The sequence below is a fragment of the Culex pipiens genome, chromosome 2 (genome assembly GCF_016801865.2).
Source record: "Culex pipiens pallens isolate TS chromosome 2, TS_CPP_V2, whole genome shotgun sequence".
In the NCBI taxonomy this organism is placed as follows: domain Eukaryota; kingdom Metazoa; phylum Arthropoda; class Insecta; order Diptera; family Culicidae; genus Culex; species Culex pipiens.
In genome coordinates this window covers 126,692,135-126,715,691 of record NC_068938.1, presented here as the reverse complement: position 1 = coordinate 126,715,691, position 23,557 = coordinate 126,692,135, and the positions used below count along the sequence as shown (strand labels likewise).

At 39.9% G+C, this 23,557-nt stretch overlaps 1 protein-coding gene across 16 annotated transcripts in view; it reads right to left on the bottom strand.

The window, feature by feature from the left end:
* LOC120412548 (disco-interacting protein 2) overlaps positions 1–23,557 on the bottom strand; it is a 209,772-nt gene that overhangs the window by 85,172 nt on the left and 101,043 nt on the right. For 3 of the 16 annotated variants that reach the window (XM_052707674.1, XM_052707677.1, XM_052707675.1), the window contains exon 1: positions 8,883–9,286. The exons of 6 other annotated variants lie outside the window; for them this stretch is intronic. The gene's annotated coding sequence lies outside the window, so the exon portion shown is untranslated. Of the gene's footprint in view, positions 1–8,882; positions 9,287–23,557 lie in introns of those variants that run through there. 7 more of the 16 variants (XM_052707678.1, XM_052707679.1, XM_052707680.1 and 4 more) reach the window with 3 other exon arrangements.

The following is a 23,557-nucleotide window of genomic DNA, read 5'->3' as shown; positions in this document are numbered from 1 at the left end:
AGTCTACCATACTCTCTAAGGCAATACGAGTATGATCCGGGGTCAAAATCCAACGACCTCTTGCTTGTTATGACGGTAGACCAACTCCAAGGAGCCCTCGGATGACCTAGAACATCCTGTTGTATCAGTAAAGTAGTCTACCATACCCTCTGAGGCAATACGGGTATGATCCGGGGTCAAAATTCGATGACCTCTTTCCTGTTATGGCGGTAGACCAACAGGTCTTAACTGCCGTTTTACGGCGATATGATGTATACGCCATTTTGGACATTTTCAATTTTATTGTACAGTCTGATAAAGAATCTTAAAAGCTACCTCCTGACGAAAGAATTTTTCAAAAAACTGCTCTGGGGCCCTTTTTATTAAGCAAACAAACAATGATGTATACGCCAATTTTACTCATCATGATGTATGTATACATTGAGAATTGCTAGAAGTCAAATTAAATTCTGTTTGAATGTTGATTTAAGGTTTTGGGACCAAATCAAGACTTGGCAATATTTTATTACATTATTTCGATTTAATTCTTAGGGGACGTCCAATAGGCGTCATCCATAAAGTACGTCACGTTCTGTGGGAAGAGGGGGGTTTTGAGTAAGCGTGACATTGCGTGTTAAAAGCATAGGGAAATCGTGACAAAGGGGGGTGGAGTAAATTTTGGCTGATTTTAATGTGACGTACTTAATGGATGACACCTTATCCACATCCACGTAGATACTTTTTTGAAAATTCTAAACCCACCTTTGTGGACAACTGTTCATGCAAAAAAAAATGTGTTTATGGAGCTTATACAACTGCTAAGGGAGCGTTCTTTTATTACGTAACGCAAAAAACGGATTTTTAGACCCCCTCCCCATTAGTAACAAAATTTCCATACAAATTTTAAAAATTTTGTATGGAGCGTAACACGGCCTCCAACCCTCCCTCCCCCCAACTGCGTTACGTAATAAAAGAACGCTCCCTAATACCCTCCCCCCCCTTAAAGTATCCACGTGGACAATGCATTAAGGGATCCGCTCAGCTGTCAAAATAGCTGGCACAAAAAATATAGCCAGCCTAGTAGCCAGCTTTGATCAAGCAATGTATACATACATCATTGGGAAGTAAAAGTAGTGATTTTTTATTGCTATTTTTTCGGCCAAATGATGTTTGTGGTTTAAAATCGTAGAGAATAGGAAAAAAACAAGAAATTTTGTAGGGGCCACATTTTTATTGTACTTTTTAACAGTTTCTACAGAGCAGACCCTAAATTAGTCATTTTAAATTGAAAAAATGAACAAAAACAGAAAATCGTGTCTACAGCAAAATCACCTCGATGGCGTATACATCATATCGCCGTAAAACGGCAGTTAACTCTAGGGTGTCCTCGAATTACCTAGAAAACATTGCAGCAGATTAAGATTAAAACATTGCAGCAGATCAGATTAATCATTTTCTGTGTCAGATTTAGACTGATTTAGATAGATTTTTAATTTTCTGGCAATTTTGATCAACTTTTTGATTAAAATTAACAAGTTTTATAAAAAATCGAATAATTTGTTAAATCAATGAAAATATAAATTCAACCTTTTGGGCTGAAAAATAGATACTTGGCCAGATTTTTTTTTAAATTTGGACCTGGCAACCCTGGGTGATCTGTGAGGGTACAACTTTATTATTTCGCAGGAAATTAACTAAAATTCAAAAAAAATTAAATTTTTCCTCTTGAGTTCTTTACTTGAGTGCGAAACCTTCAAATCTTTAGAGTTAGTTCAATATTTCAGATCTTCAAATCTACCACCTTGCACGTCACCAGGCGATAATGTCCCCAATGTCCCGAAACGCTTGTCAAAGCTGCCATACGACAAATCTGTCCGCATTCTATCACAATAAAAACATAAACCACACGAGCCGCGATTTTGAGGTCAACTGCCCAATACCGCTCACGACGAGCCTCGCGCGGTCTATTCAACAGTTATAACCAGTTAGTTAGCCAGCAGAATGGCAATTGTCATAAATTTCCACAGCGCGCCAAGAAGAGAAAGGTCAGTCTTTATTAGTCACCCCCCACTCCCTTCCATCAAAAATCGTGTTCCTCAACCACATTTGATGCTACAGCTGGGTCTGCCTTTGTCTGCTAGAGGTTATGATTTTTTGTTTACTGCTGGGAACAACAATGACGACAACGAAAGTGTGCCCCCTCTTCACGACATCGACAGCCGGGTGACAATGGCGCCACAAAAGCGTGCACAATTTGGAGCCCTCACCGCGGTAAAAGTGTTACAAATTGGCTGCCCAGAGCTTGGGAGGTCTGTGACCTGTGCGCGGTGACCTGATGGTCCGGAAGGAAAAGTTGACCTTTTTTGGCTTCTTTGAGGGTGTTTCTTCATGAAAAATGATATTGATCGAGTTCAAGAAGATTTCCCATCAACATTGTTCTAGAAATCTCGTAGAAACAATGTCTGTGCGGTCTACCAAACCAATTCAAATGTCTTCGATCGATGCTCTCTTCAGCGATTAACGTTCCATCGAAGGCCACCATCACTTTCCACGAAGATGCGGTCATAAGAACGAGAGCATATAATTTTCTTCTACCCGGCTACATCCGGTTAGATCATCTCGTTCTGCAAGAAAGCCTCTTCTTCTTCGTCGCCCCCGTGGACTTCAAGTCCGCGCCCCTGCCGTGTTGCCTTTCGCAGCAAAGTTTCTCCTATCTATTCCGGTTGAAAGTGAGTTTGGAGCTCCAATTGGGGCGTGTTGCATTCCGCGTTCTGCCTTTATTCTGTTCGACTCCGTATTCGGCGGAGGTCGCGTAGGCTGCGCGCGATTGTAGATTTATAGACACACACGGTTCTCGGTAGTTGGTCCGGGGTCTTGCTGCGGTTTGGACCAAACAATGGTCAGCGGTCGCCGCTGACGTGCTGTGTGAAATTGGATCTACCCGACCGCAAGGCGTCGTCCGGACAAGGTTTGCTTGCCACCGCCAAAGTATACCGATCAAGGTCGTTCCACCTGGAATTGCAAACACGGCCCGTTCCTCCAAAACGAGACACGAGAAACCTCAAATTCATCGCCGCTGGTGAAACAAGAGATGGGCTAACGATCGTCTGTTTACAACCACTTCGCTAGATTAATCGCCAGCTTCTTCAGCTGAATCGTCACTGTTCCCAGAGGCCGGTTTAGCCACATTCATCACCGACTTAACTCTCGTAATCTCTGTGGCGCTGTCGAAAGTAAGGTGTGCGGTGCGACCGTTCCGAGGAAGTACCCCAAACTCGTTTCTTTCCCCGCCACTTGAAAGTTCCCCACCCGAAAAAAAGAAACCTCGACTAACCTAATTTTTCAGCCCCGTGTGCATAGTTATTGCCTCTCGCGAAGCAGATTCTTCCAAATTTCCCACTCCCGCTTCCCTTCGGAACGTGGCCACAAATTGCCGGCTGTCCATCATTCCCCGAGTTGAAGAAGTGCCCCTTTTTGCGCTGAAGTTCATTATGTGACCTGTATGCGATCGAGGCTTGTTCGAGGGATTTAGCACACGTACCTTGGGCGAGGTAGTGCTATCTTTTCCTAAATGGCGGTTTTGAGAATAAAAAATCTTTTGAGGTCTGTTGGTATCCTCGATTGAATTGTGACGAACGTTATGGACGTATTAGACTATTACAAACAAACAAACTTTTTGACAGTTTGACGTGCGTGCGAAAAAGTGCGAGTTTGTTTGTTTGTTTGCCATAGCCTAATAGCTTCTTGAGATGTTGTGAAAATCTCTCGCAAACTCTCAAACCAACATCAATGAGTAAACGATATTTTCATGAATATCTCTGTTATAAGGCAAAACAGCACTAGTTTCGACTGTGTTCACTTTGTTTACACAAAATTGTCATCTACGAAAAGTGGTAGCACAAGTCGGCGGCGCTTTGACATTTTATCGGCAACTCTTTCAGTGAGACCAAGATTCCTCTTGGAACGAAATCATTGAGCTCTCATTTGTACGATATTTTATGCAAGAGAGAAATCAACGTGTGTTTGAGAAATTACTGATAAACAGTACAAAACTATTAAATTGTGCGATTTTTTTTCTCATCAGACGGAAATGCCAAAAATCAGCCAAAAACCAAAAGAAAAAATTGTGACAAGAGCTCACAACATCGACATCCTGTACTGGAAAACGCTGCGGTCTGTGGTTTGGGGGCTCTGCTCGGTAGCCAAGTGGATTCCCATTTTTACGTAATTGAAATCTTGAAGATTGATAGAAGAATGGTTCGGCGGAGAAACGCAAATGAAGGAATCACTCTTTAATGAGAGGGACCGGCTGCTGGCTGGACAAGCAAGTCAATGGTGCTCAGCTATCAATCTTTAGCCTTTTTAACGTCAGACACACACTTTGCAGTGGCTGAGAGGAAGCGTCTTCTCCCTTCTGTTTCCACTGCGGGTATAATTCGACACTTGCGTTGTGAATGGTTCGTATATAACCGGTTATTTAGGTTAAGCTTTCCACTATGGTCCAGAGATTCTAGCCCGGTAAAAAAGCCCGTCTCGGAAATTGGGTCACTTCATCTTCGCGGGAGAAATTAGTGAAATGCTAATGAGAAACAAAAAAGATGATTTATCACACGAAAAGAGGCCCAATTTCACCTGCAATTGGCCGCCGTGCTCATATGCGATACACAAAACGATCCCCCCAATCGAAACTCAGCTCTCTAAGCTCCACTTTGGCTCGATGAAACACCGCACACTTTCCCTCTCTATGTTAGCGCGCGCTCATATGTTCGTACGCGCAAATTAGTGGTACAAGCTTTGATCTGCGTGGTTCAATTTGCCGAAGATTAGAAACAGAAAAAAAAATCTCTGTTCGAAATTTCCCCTCAAAACAACATTCATGTGCGATTTGATTAGGCTTGAAATGAGACGTGAAACAAAAAGGCGGCTTGGAAAGCAAGTCCGATATTTAGCCGGAGTAATGTCGGTTGGCAAAAAAGTCAATTGAAACTTGCTGAAAGTAAAATTAAGTCCTAGCATTGGACAAGGCTTGGGTTCGAGACTTTCTGTCCAGAAAGGTGAAACTCAATTTCAGAGTATGGTGTTCCACTTTAATTTACTAAATTTACAGTTATAAAAATGACATCAAAGAAATATTAAAATGAATCAACTTATCTAACCAATTCGATCAAATCACATTTCGCCAAAGCTCGCTGTGACACTTTTATATGATTTATATCTGATTGGTTGTAAAACATTGATAGTGCTGTGACCAAAAACGTTACTTTGGAGAAAGCCACGGAGTGCGATAAAACAATAAAACTGTGATTTTATGGTATGTTTTTTTTGGGGGAACGAGATTTGTTGTGCTGTCATTAGGAACGGGGAGACTAAGCAAATATTTTGAGTGTGACTTACTTTAGAAAAGAAACCAACAATAACCTCATAAATGACAATTTTGTGGATGATTTTTTTTGGTTTTCACTTGTCCAATTGAGCAATTTGTGTTCTGCAAAAAACGGCCTTATTGCTTTCTTCTTTTTACAATCCACTTTTCTGTTTATATTATTCTAGTGATAATTTATGGTCTTTTCTATAACATTTGAATATTTTTTCAAAGTTTTCACTATTTCTTTTTTAACGCAATGTTTATTTTGAAACAAAAATTTATCATACTAAAAAAATCTAAAATAAAAGATTTTCAACGCAAACACATGGTAAAAATGGTCCTATAAACATTTTTTTTGCCTTTTGGGTGTTTTTGGGTACTCTTGACTCAAGGCGGTTCTAAAAACACCCAAAAAGCATGGTTTTTTGGGCAGATTTTGAAGGGGAGGGGCTCATTTTGGGGGGTGAAAATCTCTTTCTCAAATAAAATTTTGCAAATAAAAAGTATTGAGTTTATTGTCATTTATTTTAAATATATTCTTTAGTCCAAGACACTTTATGAGGACGAATAACACGCAGGCACAATAAGGGGAAGCATGGAGTTCGGGGTCCCCAGAAATACGTGCATTTTGTATTTTTCAAACACATTTAGACAGGGCTGAATGGTTTTTCTCCAAAGTTTGTATGGAGAATTAGGGCAGTTCGTCGCTGTTGCATACAATCCAAAAATTGCATGCAATATGTGGGAAAAACAGCGAACTGATTCTGCATAGAAACATTGGAGAAAAACAATTCGGCCCTGTCTAAATATTTTTGAAATATTCGAAGTGTACGCGTTTCTGTGGACCCCAAACTTCATGCTTTCCATCGAGTTGAGCCTACGCAGAAATTTTTGTCAATTTTTGTAGATCAGTGTTATTCGTCCTCCTAAAGTGTCTTGGACTAAAGAATATATTTAAAATAAATGACAATAAACTCAATACTTTTTATTTGCAAAATTGTATTTGAGAAAGAGTTTTTCACCCCTCAAAATAAGCCCCTCCCCTTCAAAATCTGCCCAAAAAATCTTATTTTTACAAAAAAATCAAATCTAGAGTTTTTTAATGTCCTATAACCAATATATTAATTGTGGCTACCATCAAAACTTCCAAAATATTTTGATTATACATTACATTATTTATGAGTATCATTAAGTTTTTTTTGTCATTTGCTTGTTTCAAATTTTTATTTTTTTTATTCTATCGCTAGGTTTTTAAGGCAAAGGCAAATTGTTTAAAAACCAACATTGATCCCAGGCTGAAATATTAAACTAATAGCAAATAATTTTAAAAACCATGTTTTGCTTTTGACTTGGACTACTTATCTTTTGTCATACCGTAAAACGGGGTGACATTAATAGGATTTCAATTTATTTTTGGAATATTTTCCAATTGATAAGGTTTGTCTTAAGATTATTATGTTTAAACATGTACTGTGGTAAGCCATACAAGGTTCATGTACTATTCTCGGAAAAACGTTTTTATTTTCATTAGTGTTTAAAAAAATAGTTGCGTTGCGTTAGTTTGTCTTGTTAAAGTTAGATATAAATTGTTAACATTTTACTTTTGAGTCAAATGTACCGTCACTCAGGTTGCTGCTATAGTTAACGAAGGTTAACTAAGTTTAGAATCTTTTTAACAAGTATGCATATAAAATTCTTTTTTAATCAGTTTTGTGTATATAAAATTTATCGATTTGTTGTATATTTTTATCTGCATTCGAAACACGAATCAAAAGTTTTCATATTTTATTGGAAATTTGTTCTACTGAAAATGCCTTTAAATTTAAAGATTTTTTGAATTGTGTTTCAAAAACTCATAAAATTTTATCATCTGCAAACGACAAGATCTCTTCCACTAAAAAAAATAAAAATAAAAAAAGAGTTCGCGTAAACGTGAACAGAGTTCATGGAATTTTGAATTTTGCACCATAAAAGTTGAACAGTTTTCTTCCTGGTTACCGCTGGCATGAACTCTGTTCACGTTTAAGCAAACTATTTTTTTGCGTGTGGTGAAAAATGTTCCAAGAACTTCAAAAATGTTTTTTTTTGTATTTTTTGTTTTGAACGTAAAGTTCGAGTTCCGCGACCAGAAATTAGTCAAATATGAGCGATTGATTGCTTGTTATTATATACAAAATGAATATTCCCCGCCATATCACTATGGGCTAACAGGTGACCAAAAATCATAAAAGTTTAATTTTTAGATATTTTTTTTAAGTTTAAAAAAACTAATATTCAATCAAATTTTCAAAATGATTAGGTACAAAGTATCACAAAATGACAAAAACTTGTAGTAAAGTTTGCTGCATTGGCCTTATCCGAACTTAATTTTTTACGAGGACTTCGGAAAAAGGTTTGGAGGTTTGTTGGTTGCAAATGCACTTAATTCGATCCTTTTTGAGCACAAAAGGTTTTTCAAAATGGAAGTTTAACAGTTATGCAAAGTTTCGCCCAAAATAGGAATCTACCATATTTTTGTTCATAGATAAGCTCGATATGCTTCGCAGCGATACTAATCATTAATCAGCTTAGTCAAAACAAAGCAGCAGCAAAAAAAAATCAACTTTTGTTGATCCCTACTATTCCAAACCGGTCCCACGCTTTTGCGGGCGACATAACTGGGATTTTTTTGCGCTAATCGTGCAAACCATTACGAAACCTAAAACCATCGAAATGCGATAACGATCGTTTTGCCTGGAATCTGTTACGACGACTATCGTCGCTGGGGGAAAGAAAACACACGCTCGACTGTATGAAAACAAATCGTAAAACCGATATGCCGATCCTCCTCCGCTTACAAGAAGAAGTTCTGGCATTTTCCGACGACGACGACTCAGTCTTGGAGGATCGACCTCGAAGAGGTAAGCATTTCGTTACCGTTGTGCTAGCTTGTTGCACGTCGTCTTGTTTTGTCTAGTGGGGAAAAAAGCCATGAAACGCAAGAGATGGCACAACGGTGACGATTTTCCTTCAGGGCATAGTGTGACGGAATATTGAACCCCTGATCGACGACTAAAACTAAGGTACGGCGAAGAAGCTTAGCGGAGCCCAAATATCAAACCCGCAGAAGGTAGTTCAGCAGGGTGCGATTTGCGAATCACGACTTGAGTCAGCAGTAGTAGACGACTCACACACACACACGTGTGTGCAGATGTTGCGAAAAAAACGAGCCTTCATTAATTGCCCCCTTTCTTCGAGAGGTAACGAAGCCTCGGGTATCGTTGAACACTTAAGAGACGAGCCTTGAAGCTGAAATGTGCGCGGTTTTGAGGGTGGGTTGTAAATACTTGTGGCCTGATTATGAAATGTCGAGATTTTCGGCCAACGGCCGATGGTACTCGGCGCAAGCGTTGTGGGTGAGGCCGTTTAATCCAATATTTGCAAGCGAGGTAATCCAAAAAAGGCCGCCCCGTCGAGGGGTGTGTGCATGCTCCAGCTGTTGCTCCATTGACGAACCGTTGAATGGCTTCTCTTCACCAGCAGTACACTAAACACTTACTTCATCTTCACTAGAGCAGCTCGAATTATCTTCTTTTCTATTAAGCTGAGCGAGGGTTTCTGGCCAAGTTTTAATGATACAATCGTGATTTTAATTCACTTCCCAATTAAGCCAACGATTTCTTGCACAACGATTCTACTAGCTCTCTTCTCGGTATTCCTTTCTGGAAACTCACAGTTTTCGTTTCTTCACTGTCAATCTTCACGCTCCTTCCTCGTTTCTACCCTTTTTCCGTAGAACTCAGGAAGATAATCCAACTTAATCCGGCGCGACACACTCCAAACCAGATCCTTAATCCTTCCTAGGGTTAAATCCCTCCAGGGGTCCACAATCCCAAAAACAAACACTGACACTACAAGCACTACAGACCGACCTGTAGACAACGGCAACGACCGAAACTTCGAACCGATCGCGACGACGGACTACGCTGTACTGAGCGTCCCAGAGCGAGCTGAACAACAAACAACTCGCTCTCTCTCAACTAAGTCGCTGCGCTCGCGAGCGTAACCGGCTTGGCGGCTGGAGATCGTCCAAAACAAAACGCGTGCCGGACAGAGCCTTAGCCCAAGTCACTAACGCGCGTCTCGTAAAACTCGATGAAGAGAAACGATGCCGTCAGCCGTCATCTCTAGATGTTTACTAGAGCGAGAGAATTGAACGGGGGAAATCGCAGAGAGACTTGGAGCGAGAACGATCTGGAGGATCGCGTCGTCCAAAAGGGATGCTGTGGAAGGCCACTTTACTCGGCTGCTTCTGGTGGCTGGTATTTTGGGGTCTGGGGCCTGCCGCGCAGAGAGGTCGCGCGAAGGCTTGATCGGAACAAAACTGGTTTTGCTGCTCGCGATCGGGAAAGGATGATGCTGCTGCTGGTCGTTGATTCGGAGTGGCTTCTATTTCTGAGAGTTTTGTTTTTTTTTTACTGTTGATGTGGAGGAGAGTCTGTTTGGGCATTTGAAACGCTTGGGATCGGGGTTTCGGTGCAGCGCAGTGGCATTGTTCGATTCAGCTAATTTGAAAATAATGGGGGTAATGACAGGGAATGGTCATTGACAAAATCGGTTTGAACTTGTGGGACTTAGGTCGTTTGTAGTGCTTCAGGGAAATGTTAGATCTTGTTTTCGATAAAATTTGAGATATATTTAGAATGATGTCAGAATAAAATCGTGCCCATTTGTATTTTTGACCGAATTGTTCGGTCATAAATTTCGTCTAATTTTTTGCATTTAATTTATGTTAATAGATTTATTTATGGGTAATTCTCCGCCAACTCACACAGCAGTTGCCCTGATCCCTCTTCGATTTGCGTGAAACTTTGTCCTAAGAGGTAACTTTTGTCCCTGGTACGATTTTGAAAAACGTACCATGAAATTTGAACACTTTGTTCGTGGTTCCCATTTTCATGAACGCTTGTTCACGATTTTGGGAACTCTTTTTTCTCCGTGTGAACACGAATCCGAGGTCCGTTTTTTGATATCTCGTGACGGAGGGGCGGTACGACCCTTCCATTTTTGAACATACAAATTTGGCAGCCGTCCATACAAAAATGATTCATGAAAATTCTAAAACTTGTATCTTTGGAAGAATTTTTTTGATCGATTTGGTGTCTTCGGCAAAGTTGCAGGAATGGATAAGGACTACACTGGAAAATTGTGATACAAGGTAAATTTTGTTTTGGTGATTTTTAATTTCCATTTTTGTTACTTAAACTTGATTTGCAAAAAATCACTAGTTTTATTTATTTTTTCATTTTCTGATATGTCAACTTTTCAGAAATTTCCAGAATGGTCAAAAAATCTTCGACCAAGTTATGAAGTTTTGAATCAATGGTGATTTTTTCAAAAAATCGAAATACCGTCAATGGGGGTGACATTGGGTCTGGGGGTGAGATTGGGTCAAAGTGATTTTTTATAGATTTATACGGATATGGACAAACTAAAGATGCAAAGTTGGTTTTTTCGGGCAAACCGAAGGCACCAAAAAAGTTTCAGTCGGATTAAAAAATACAAAAAAAAAACAATCGAATGACCGAAATCTCAGAGAACTGCTCATAAGGGAAGATATCTCTAAAAAGCGTTGCCAGATAATCAATAACTTTAAAAAACCATATATATTAGGGTGGGTACGTTTTTCAAAAAGTTCTCGGATCAAGTTTTAGTATAGTTCCCCTTGTAGAACATGCCCATAGGGACTTTCATGCCAAATATCAGCTCATTTGGTTGTAAACTGACTGCGCGCATCAGGGTTAAAGTTTACATGGGAATTACTATGGGAAATTGGAACTTTTTGTTCAAATGCTCCTACAGGTCTGGGAAAATCACGCGCCAACTTCTGGTAGGGTCAGGCCTATAGGGAATGGTCTGGAGAACACTTTTCCCGAAGAGAGCATATGGATTCGTTGTCCCTAGACCTGGCGCATCGGCAAACAATTCGATGTCTCCGGAATCAACGGTTTTCCCTCAAAAAGCATCAAAAAGCATGTCAGACAGCTACCACATGGGTGAGAAACGGCTGGAATATTTAATTGCAAACCTTCTTTTAACTAGAAAATGATCATTTCGAGTAATCCTGATATTATTTAGTCGAATTCAAAATCTTTGCATAGCAAATTTGAATTTTTTTTTGCAAATATTTCAACCACGTGGTAGCTGTCTGACATATGGCGTCGCGGTGTTCATCAAGCTTTCATAGCATGCTAAGGAAAATTTTATGCTTTTTGAGGGAAAACCGTTGATTCCGGAGACATCGGATTGTTTGCCGATGCGCCAGGTCTAGGGACAACGAATCCATATGTTCTCTTCGGGAAAAGTGTTCTCCAGACCATTCCCTATAGGCCTGACCCTACCAGAAGTTGGCGCGTGATTTTCCCAGACCCGTAGGAGCGTTTGAAAAAAAAGTTCCAATTTCCCATAGTAATTCCCATGTAAACTTTAACCCTGATGCGCGCAGCCAGTTTACAACCAAATAAGCTGATATTTGGCATGAAAGTCCCTATGGGCATGCCCTACAAGGGGAACCATACTAAAACTTGATCCGAGAACTTTTTGAAAAACGTACCCACCCTAATTATATATACTCAGCCAATTTCTAACAAATGTAATTACCCTTAGTTACAGCTTATAAAGGCATTTCTAAGTTCTTGGGTTATCATTTTACAATTTCAATTCTGTTTTATTACTGAATAATCAAGTTACAATAGGTTTATTTGAAACATAAAACTTTTTTTAGTATTTTAGGTTGTGTGTCAAATTACAATTCATTTTGAAACAATTATTACTGTAAACTGCAATTTTTGAAAGTAAGGGAAATATACAGAGGTTCGGTATCCATTTCAGTCTGTGATTTCAGCTCATAAAAATCATCACGAAGAAAGTCAAATAAGGTTAACCCAGTTTCGTCCACAAATCGACGACAAACTTCACCTCCAATCGCTGCTGCTCACCCCCAAAGCGAACAAGTAAAACAATCAACATACTTCTCAAATTAGTTCAAGACCCCTTCCCCAGCATCCTCCCTCATTTCGATTGTTCACCTTTTGTTTGAGAAAAGTAAATTCTTCGGCGCACCAGACCTTTCACTCCAGCATCCACCTCGAGCACCAGCATTCCATCTCATCTCGTACGAGTGTGACTTTGCAAACATATTTTACAGCTGTTCATATTTCCAGCATCGAACATCTCGCTGGACCGCTGGTTGTCATTTCTCCCGCGGGGTAGATCAACGCACCGCGCGCGCGCTCCACCCCAACTTCTGTGCAAAGCCAAATCATGTTTCTTCGATCCCAGAGTATCAGACCTGCTCAGAGTGCCCAGACTGCCGGTGGCTCCTCCAAGCAGAGGCTGAACTGGAATGACCAGCTCGCGATCGCGTCAGCGAATTTCTTCGCGGGCACAAGAAACCTGTTATTTTGATAATTTTATTCCTGTTTTTATTCATTTCTTTCCCCGGGACCTCCGTCGGGTTCTGCCAACTCCTTGGGCCAAGCTGACCGCGCACGGAAGGTTCCGTCGCCAAACCTGCCCCACCAGCAGCAAGTAGTGGGCATTGCCTGACTGTGTGTGCGTGGCTGGGTAGATCTACCTTCCCGGTGATCTGGTCTCTGGTCACGCTGCCCCGGCCGCCCGTCGTTGAACTCTTCGCCATGGTTGTTTTTGTTTTTGTGTCGACGATCCACGAGCCCAGCAAGCAAGCGATCGGGCAAAAAGCAACAGTAACAAGATGCAAAAGAAGGGAGAGCATGGAAATGGACACAGCCACACGGCCGTACTCAAGCCCACTACGTCGGTGTGGTGCCATATTGTCACATTTGATATACTTTTTCCTAATTGATGCGAATTTGGGACGGTAAATGCTGATGCTCCGCTTTTTCAATGGTATAAGGGAAATTCTCCTTGGTATTCCCAAAAAAGTTACGCTTTAAGTTTGTCAAGCGTCAAAATGCTACGCCGCGTGTCAAGACAGCACAACGGCGACGACTTGCCCACTTGAAAAAAAAAACTAACTTAATCCACCTATGTGGTTGGAGCCTTCCTCACAACAATGGCTGTACACAAGTTTCATCTATTTTTTATATCCGGCTTCCAAAAAGTACATCGATATCACTTAAGTGGCCATGTCTCGAGACAGGGTTGCCAGATCTTCAATGTTTTAGACTCGTTGGAAAGGTATTTTGATAACCTAACCAACGTTGGGTTGGATGGTGGATCCGGACATAGTTTACATACATTTAAGTGAGATCCGGCTTCAAAAAAGTACATCAATATCACTTAAGTGGCCATATCTCGAGACAGGGCTGCCAGATCTTCAATGTTTTCGACTCGTTGGAAAGGTCTTTTGGTAACCTAACCAACAATGGGTCGGATGATGGACCCGGACATAGTTTACATAAATTTAAGTGAGATCCGGCTTCAAAAAAGTACATCAATATCACTTAAGTGGCCATATCTCGAGACAGGGTTGCCAGATCTTCAATGTTTTAGACTCGTTGGAAAGGTATTTTGATAACCTAACCAACGTTGGGTTGGATGGTGGATCCGGACATAGTTTACATACATTTAAGTGAGATCCGGCTTCAAAAAAGTACATCAATATCACTTAAGTGGCCATATCTCGAGACAGGGCTGCCAGATCTTCAATGTTTTAGACTCGTTGGAAAGGTCTTTTGATAACCTTACCAACAATGGGTCGGATGGTGGATCCGGACATAGTTTACATACATTTAAGTGAGATCCGGCTTCAAAAAAGTACATCAATATCACTTAAGTGGCCATATCTCGAGACAGGGTTGCCAGATCTTCAATGTTTTCGACTCGTTGGAAAGGTCTTTTGGTAACCTAACCAACAATGGGTCGGATGATGGACCCGGACATAGCCGACTCATTGGAAAGTTCTTTTGATAACCTAACCAACAATAGGTCGGATGGTGGATCCGGACATAGTTTACATACATTTAAGTGAGATCCGGCTTCAAAAAAGTACATCAATATCACTTAAGGGGCCATATCTCGAGACAGGGTTGCCAGATCTTCAATGTTTTAGACTCGTTGGAAAGGTATTTTGATAACCTAACCAACGTTGGGTTGGATGGTGGATCCGGACATAGTTTACATACATTTAAGTGAGATCCGGCTTCAAAAAAGTACATCAATATCACTTAAGGGGCCATATCTCGAGACAGGGTTGCCAGATCTTCAATGTTTTAGACTCGTTGGAAAGGTCTTTTGATAATCTAACCAACGATGGGTCGGATGATGGACCCGGACGTAGTTTACATACATTTAAGTGAGATCCGGCTTCAAAAAAGTACATCAATATCACTTAAGTGGCCATATCTCGAGACAGGGTTGCCAGATCTTCAATGTTTTAGACTCGTTGGAAAGGTATTTTGATAACCTAACCAACGTTGGGTTGGATGGTGGATCCGGACATAGTTTACATACATTTAAGTGAGATCCGGCTTCAAAAAAGTACATCAATATCACTTAAGTTGCCATATCTCGAGACAGGGCTGCCAGATCTTCAATGTTTTCGACTCGTTGGAAAGGTCTTTTGGTAACCTAACCAACAATGGGTCGGATGATGGACCCGGACATAGTTTACATACATTTAAGTGAGATCCGGCTTCAAAAAAGTACATCAATATCACTTAAGTGGCCATATCTCGAGACAGGGTTGCCAGATCTTCAATGTTTTAGACTCGTTGGAAAGGTATTTTGATAACCTAACCAACGTTGGGTTGGATGGTGGATCCGGACATAGTTTACATACATTTAAGTGAGATCCGGCTTCAAAAAAGTACATCAATATCACTTAAGTGGCCATATCTCGAGACAGGGCTGCCAGATCTTCAATGTTTTAGACTCGTTGGAAAGGTCTTTTGATAACCTTACCAACAATGGGTCGGATGGTGGATCCGGACATAGTTTACATACATTTAAGTGAGATCCGGCTTCAAAAAAGTACATCAATATCACTTAAGTGGCCATATCTCGAGACAGGGTTGCCAGATCTTCAATGTTTTGGACTCGTTGGAAAGGTCTTTTGATAACCTAACCAACGATGGGTCGGATGATGGACCCGGACATAGTTTACATACAGTTAAGTGAGATCCAAATATATGTGAAAACACATTTTTATACATAACTTTTGAACTACTTATCGAAACTTCAATCTGTATAAAACTCGATCTATGGGACCCTAAACCAAGTCGAATGCAACAAGTTCGGGTCAAATCGGTTCAGCCAGTGCCGAGAAACATGAGCTAGTTTGTTGGTCACATACATACATACACACACACATACACACACACATACACACACACATACACACACACATACACACACACATACACACAGACATTTGTTCAGTTTTCGATTCTGAGTCGATATGTATACATGAAGGTGGGTCTACGACGTTTTTATACGAAGTTCATTTTTAGAGCAGGATTATAGCCTTACCTCAGTGAGGAAGGCAAAAACAAGTCGAAGAAAAAGGCAGAATTTTGCAAGTCTCCAACTGTTGGAAAGAAAGGCTGCACAGCCTGATGAGGGAACAAAATCAACACGAACTTGTTGGCGGGCGCGGCATGCCGAATGTTGACGCGAGCCCATGGGCTTTTGCGAAGACAACGACTACGACGAGTTGTGTTGAGGTGAAGAAAATGGGCTGAATTAATTGTTATGCCGAAATTTACAGTTTGACGCACGAACCCTCACTCATATCCCGAGCATGGGTAAATAACAAAGGAAATGCGTAATAATACTTTCCTCTGGTATCAATACCACATTTTGGTTTTTCTGGACCCTTTAAAATTTGTCTTAAGGATTATGCGAGAGCAAAGTGTATTTTCAATTTAAGGTATTGTTTTGATATCGCAAAATTGCATTGACAAAATGGTCGAACACCACATTTTGGTATTCTTTTGGTATTACAGTTTTCTATCAAATTCCTCTGAAACTATGGGAAAATTTTAACCAATTTTAACTAAATAATTAATTTTGCGCTAAAACGATGTATCAAAGCGAATGCCTTCATTGCAAACCGGAAATTTCAAACTTGATTTTAAACATGATATAGCCCCTAAAGAAATGACTTGAAATTGTGGAAAATTTTCTAAGTCAGGATGTCACATTTTGGTATTATTTTGGTATTGAAACACATCAAATTCCTCTGAAACTATGGGAAATTTTTTTATAAATTTTGACGTGATAATTAATTTTGCGATAAAATTACTTGAAACTCAAAAATGTCGGAGCATTTTCATTTTTTTTATTTACCAAAAAGGGTTTTTTTTTAATCGTTGAAATTTTTCTAATTCGGGATAACCAAATACTTTGAAAAACGAGTCAATCGACATATTATTGAATTTTGGTGGATTTCAATCCAGTTTCATTTTAATAACACATATTTTTAATCATGTTATTTTTCAGAAGCTTCAAGAACTTCATGCACAGGCCGTTCATCAATGACAAATGCATTCGATGTGGTGAAGAATATCACTAAAAACAACATGGAATCATCAGGTGAGTAGATGTTGCATATGGATCATTTCCGTTTTTTCACCAACTGCAACTGGTGCACTAAAAAATGGTATGAAAATACCAAATTTTGGTATTACTTGTGCAAATACCATCCACCAAAATGTGCTCTTGGTTGCCCAGTAACAGATGGTAAAATACCATGTTATTTGCCCAAGTAATACCAAAATTTTGTATTCCCGTGTTATTTACCCTTGCTCGGGATGGGCAAATATGGAAGGCGTTCGCACATGTCATTAACGAGCATGATATTGCTTGTGTAACTTGTTTCCATAATTAAGGAAAATGCTTGATGCCGTATTTTTAGTTTCCTTGGTTTACCTGCATTTTAAGAAATGCACATTTCATTGAACGCTACGTCATGATCAAACAAAATTCTTAAGCATAGAGTGGCTTATATCGGAAAATGACCATCTCATATTCATCAAATTGTGACAGCCGATAAGGTAACGGCACAGATTTGATACCTATGTCGAAAATGCTTGGTTCAAGACTCGATAAAGACACTTTTTTTGCTACAATCATTAGTATTCACATGATTGGAATTTCACTATCATTAAATTTATGCTAAAACTTACCCAACAAGTAGCTAACAGAAGTTTTTCAGCATGAGTAGTATATTTAACCGACGAGGTTTACCAAGTTTTATATATACGACGAGTGCTGAAAAAATCAAGTCATGCAACAAAACAACATTGTTTTGCAATTCAAAAAAAACAAGTCAAACGTCATTTGTTTAGTCAATTCACCGTTCAAATCAAAATTATAATGAAAAGCATAACTTTTCAATACAAGCTGAAAGGACCAAGCTATAAGCATCTATTTGAGTGCTGAAACGTAGAACTTTTTAGCCCTTGTATCGAAATGTATTACTTTTCGATTCTGTTATTTTTGTGGAAAAATGTAGGCAGTTTCGCCATTCAAGAATGACAGGAAAAGTAAGTAGTTTCACAATGGAGTTGCAAAATATTATTTTTCAGTTCTGTTAGTTTTGGTGATGAAAAATAGGCCGTTACGCCATTTGAAAATGACAGAAAAAGAAAGTAGAAAAGAAATGATAAAATGTATTTCAAAGTGTTCAATCAATTTTACAAATTTTTAAATTAAAAAAACATTGTAGCAATATTTTTCCGCCTTATTTTGTTTTTTTTTTGTGGAAAAGCAGAAAGAAAAAGTTTTTTTTGTTAAGGGACCATCCATAAACCACGTGGACACTTATTTGGGAATCTGTTACCCCCCCCCCCCCTCGTGGACAATTGTCCATACAAAACAAAACTTTTTTGTATGGATCGTAGACAATCGCCGTTCCCCCCCCCCCCCCCCTAAAGTGTCCACGTGGTTTATGGATGGTCCCTAAGGGAACCAAATTAAATATTAACATTTTGCCTTCCTCACTGAGGTAAGGCTATAATCCTGCTCTAAAAATGAACTTTCTATTAAAAGCTCCTAGACCCACCTTCATGTATACATATTAGAATGTAACAAAATCACACTTTTTTGTGGGCATTTCAGGGGATGATCCCCTAGGTGTACTGAGTCAGAATCCCAAATATGAGCCCGATTGGTTGCGACAGGACCTGGCGCTCCGGCTTTAAAGTTTAAATGGGATTTAACCCGTAAAATCGGTGCGTTTTGGTTTTTGCCATTTTTAAGTCCTTCAACGATTTTTGGATTTTTCAAAAACCTCATGAGCTTATAGTTTGAGTTTCAGGGCACAACTTTGCCGAAGACTGTGAAGAGATTTGATAATTAGTACTGCTTGTACAATGATTTGAAAATAAAAAAACTTTTTGCCATTAATTTGTTTGATTTGTATTGGCAACACTTTCTTTGAACGCGCGCATCCAGAGCCAGGCGTCGTAACTATAGCAACGAGAAAACATCCAGCGTACAACGGTCAAAGTTTGACACATGGAAAGAAAATTTGGATGTTTTGCTTATGTTTTCGATGGTGCCGGAGGATTCGATCACCGGTGCTGCTCTTTTAATCTGTCGTAGAGTCCTGTATTCTATTTGGCAGTGACTCGCAGGATTTAGTTCTAAACCCACCTGGTCCTGTCATTAACCCGTGTGGATCTTTTTCGTCTCGACCAGTTGTGGTGCTGGGGGACATGTTAGCGAACCTATGCTCGAACATAGTGCAATTGGTGTCTAATGAATTCGCAAAATATCTAGCCAGAGAACTCTGCTGTATGAAAATACACACTAAAAAATTTGGAATATTACATTCATCGGAATCGCCAATCTGATGTAATGATTTATAATGTACAAGAAAATTTGATGTAAAATTACATTTGTTTTGACACAATCAGACAAAATTTGCCCTAGCAAGCCTCTGCAAAAAAAACATAGCATGCAAAATCTAATAAAACATCAAACATGACCTAATATTACATCTTATTTGATGCACATAACTGGAGCGTGTTTTATGATGTAATCTTACATCAAATAAAACAGAATTTCACGCTCTTTGTTAGCTACACGATTGAAAAAATGTGACAAGCAAACAAATGTCAGCCATGTTTACAAGAGTGAAAGTGGCACTGACTGGATTTTTTCTTCTCAAATTTTTCCACAATTTTGTCAGAGAACATTTATCAGATGTAAGAAACGGTAAATATAATGTGTTTGAGTTGAAATCAAATAAATTAATAGTTCTTCGGGGTTTCTTTGCAGGCGGCACGTTTCTCCTTGTTCCAGAAAGCAGCGGACCGAAAACCCGACTCCGATGCCGGGGCCTTTCTGCGGTAATCTGAGGCTCTCAAAGTGGGAACATTGTTCCGTAGGAATAAGTCATTTGTGCTTTCAAAAGGTGAAAATTCGTGTAGTGAATCAAAACAGTGTTAAAATTGCTAGGAAGTTTTTTTGAATCAGCGGGTCCTCTTCCGCCACGGCGACCTAACCTGAGTTTACGAGGCAAAATCTGGTGATAAAGTGAATTCAATCTAAAAATCAATGTACACAATGTTGTTAGTGCGAATGAATAATGACGTGCAATAAAAACCATCACAATAATTCCAAACAACAATGTTTTATTTCATGCAATAAGTGTGTGTCAATTCCAATAGGATTATTTTCTCACCAGCATTGCGTTCCGTGTAATTTTACACGACCACGATCAGTTGTTTTAAACGTGTAATTTTACACATGACGTAACTTTGCGTCTTATTTGATGCTCCAGTTATGTGCATCTTATTTGACGGAAAATTACATGATTTTTTCGTAGTGTGTAGTATTCACTTATGTTGTCAATGCAATACATTAATTTGTTTATGATCGATTTTATTGCCAAATTTCCATAACTCTTTGATTGATTACAAAGCGAGTGGAAACTCTCACTAAAATGCGTGTATCTCGAAATATCTTCCGGAATACGGAATATTCAAAATGCATACAACATCCGTGCGTAATTAAGCGCTTTCAAGACAACCGCGTTAGTTGACACTCGAGCAAGGTTTAGAATCGGTTCTGCCTGGGCATCCAACAGAACCCTGAGAGTCACCGGAGAGCTTCTTGCAGTTCCATAAGAACTTTAGTTCTCAACAATCACAACAACAAAAACAACAACACGACGCTTGGACAAATACATGCCGACGCCCCGTAGCATGCGTTGCACAGTTTGCCGAAAGCGCGCCTCAAAAGCGAGTGTTGCCAGAACATGTTTTACGTTATCAGAAAAACAAGAGAAAAGATTTTGTAAATTCTGTACCATTTTTCAGAGCGTTCAAATCTCTTCGCAGTCTTCGGCAAAGTTGTACCCTGGAACACAAACTATAAGCTCATGAGGTTTTTGAAAAATCCAAAAATCGTTGAAGGACTTAAAAATGGCAAAAACCAAAAAGCACCGATTTTACGGGTTAAATCCCATTTAAACTTTAAAGCCGGAGCGCCAGGTCCTGTCGCAACCAATCGGGCTCATATTTGGGATTCTGACTCAGTACACCTAGGGGATCATCCCCTGAAATGCCCGCAAAAAAGTGTCATTTTGTTACATCCTAATACATATCTACTCAGAATCGAAAACTGAACAAATGTCTGTGTGTGTGTATGTGTGTGTGTATGTATGTATGTGACCAAAATTCTCACTGAGTTTTCTCAGCACTGGCTGAACCGATTTTGATCGAACCAGTTGCATTCGACTTGGTTTAGGGTCCCATACATCGCTATTGAATTGTTTGAAGTTTCGATTTGTAGTTCAAAAGTTATGCATAAAAATGTGTTTTCACAAATACCCGGATCTCAATTATATGCATGTAAACGATGTCCGGATCCATCATCCGACCCATCGTTGATTAGGTAATTGAAAGGCCTTTCCAATGAGTCCAAGACATTGAAGATCTGGCAACCCTGTCTCGAGTTATGACCACTTAAGCGATATTTATGTACTTTTTTGAAGCCGGATCTCACTTAAATGTATGTAAACTATGTCCGGATCCATCATCCGACCCATCGTTGGTTAGGTAATTGAAAGGCCTTTCCAATGAGTCCAAGACATTGAAGATCTGGCAACCTTGTCGCGAGTTATGACCACTTAAGTGATATTTATGTACTTTTTTGAAGCCGGATCTCACTTAAATGTATGTTAACGATGTCCAGATCCATCATCCGACCCATCGTTGGTTAGGTAATTGAAAGGCCTTTCCAAAGAGTCAAAAACATTGAAGATCAGGCAACCCTGTCTCGAGTTATGACCACATAAGTTATACATTGTGTTCTTTTTTTCTGGATCTAAATAAATTATGAAACCACTCATATACCCATTTTTGGTAAAAAGTGAGGGAGGCATCAACCACATAAGTGGATTAAGTTAGTTTTTAAACAAAATTTACAAAAAAGGTAATCAATCGTGTTAGAGTTCGGCTCTCCCTTTGACACAAAAAATGAGACTAAATAAAAACTTGACCATGAACCAAAAGCCAAAAAATGCACTTTTTGAAACCTCACAACAACCGGTCGTAAAACCCAAAATCGCCCCGCATAGCCCTCTCTAATACAAGCATTTCCACTCATCGGAGGCAATTATTCAGGGTCTTCCCGGCGGCGGTCACTTGCTCAGGCTCACTTTGCGAGCAAGTGGTGGTCGTCGTGAAAGTATCCTTGGGTTCAAAACTAGCTTTTTTACGATTTACGGTTTTGAAAAACCACTTACACACTCCTGCGGCGCGAGAGACCTCATTCATATGGCGAGACTTGATGTCTTACTTCTTGAGGCGCTCTCAACAGTCGGTCAGCTGGTTTAGAGTCCTAATCAACGCTGGTCCTCTGTGTAGGGTGCTTACCTGTGGAAATGGAAGAGAGATAAAACAAATGTTAGTTGGATAGATTGAGGATTTGTTCAAGTGAGTTTTTTTCTTCTGTGCTAATGATTGAAGTCAGTAAAAAATATTTATTTTTTTCGTATCATTTTTTTTACGACGAGTGTCGCTTTTCCAATTACCAAATTTGTTCTGCCAATAAAACTTACAAAACGACTCTGCGTGGAAATGCATCGGTCCATAAAAATGTGTCGAATGGACACACCACAGGCTGAGAGGCTCGAGATGCATGAAGGCTAGCGAAATTAGGATCGGCATTTGTGGACCACGCGAGAGCTCACCCGTCATCCATTGACGGCCGGAATCGACTTTGACGGAAAGGAAGGGCTCTTGGATAACAGAGTCGGCCGGGACGGAATTCAATTAAAGGCAGCAGCATGCAATCTCTATCTCTGTAGGCTGTGTGCCTTACCTTAGCTATCAGGTTTTTAGTCCAACTGTAGGCAAAGGAGAAGCTCGAGATACGTGTGAAATTAACTGTTAGCTAAAAGGCAGATGATGAGCAGAGCAGAGTGTTAGGATCGCGCTCGAAGGCAGAAGCCCAGGCTAATGATACTGAAAATGAAACTAGAGCAACGGCGGGCGCGCGCCGCTTCAGAAAAGAAAAGAAAAACTTTCTTTTCGGATTAGGACACGTCGTTTTGCATGAGTGGAAAGAAAATCGTGTTACATTTTGCACGCTGCGCGGAGCGATATTGATTGGCGTTGGGGTGTTTGTAATAATTTTATGTAACGCGGTGATTGAAGTTGTAGCAGCAGAGGAGTGATTAAATTTTGCATCAGAGATGTTTTTGCAATTGTTTACTAAAATTACATAAGGGATCATCCATTTCCAAAGGCTTAAAACTTCAAGTAATTGAATAGTATGACGAATTGAAGAACAGTGTGAATATTATATAATTGAAATATTTGCTTTAAATTTAAGTTGAAAACTCCTGCCACATTATTGAACCAAAAAATTAATACATATTTCTGCATTTTAATAGCATAGCATAGCATTGGTGTCTACCCGTAGCTGCTACTTCGTTAATGACCAGGACCCCCAAACATTGCTCCGGGGACCACAGATGAAAAGTAGGAACCAATCATCACCCCTTCGCAATTTTCAAAGGTCCCTATCGTGCTGATCAATACCGACGCCAGCCACGACCAGTGGTAAGACACGGGGAAGTGGATGGGCAGCCGGCTGCGGAAAGATACCTATTAGAATGTAACAAAATCACACTTTTTTGTAGGCATTTCAGGGGATGATCCCCTAGGTGTACTGAGTCAGAATCCTAAATATGAGCCCGATTGGTTGCGACAGGACCTGGCGCTCCGGCTTTAA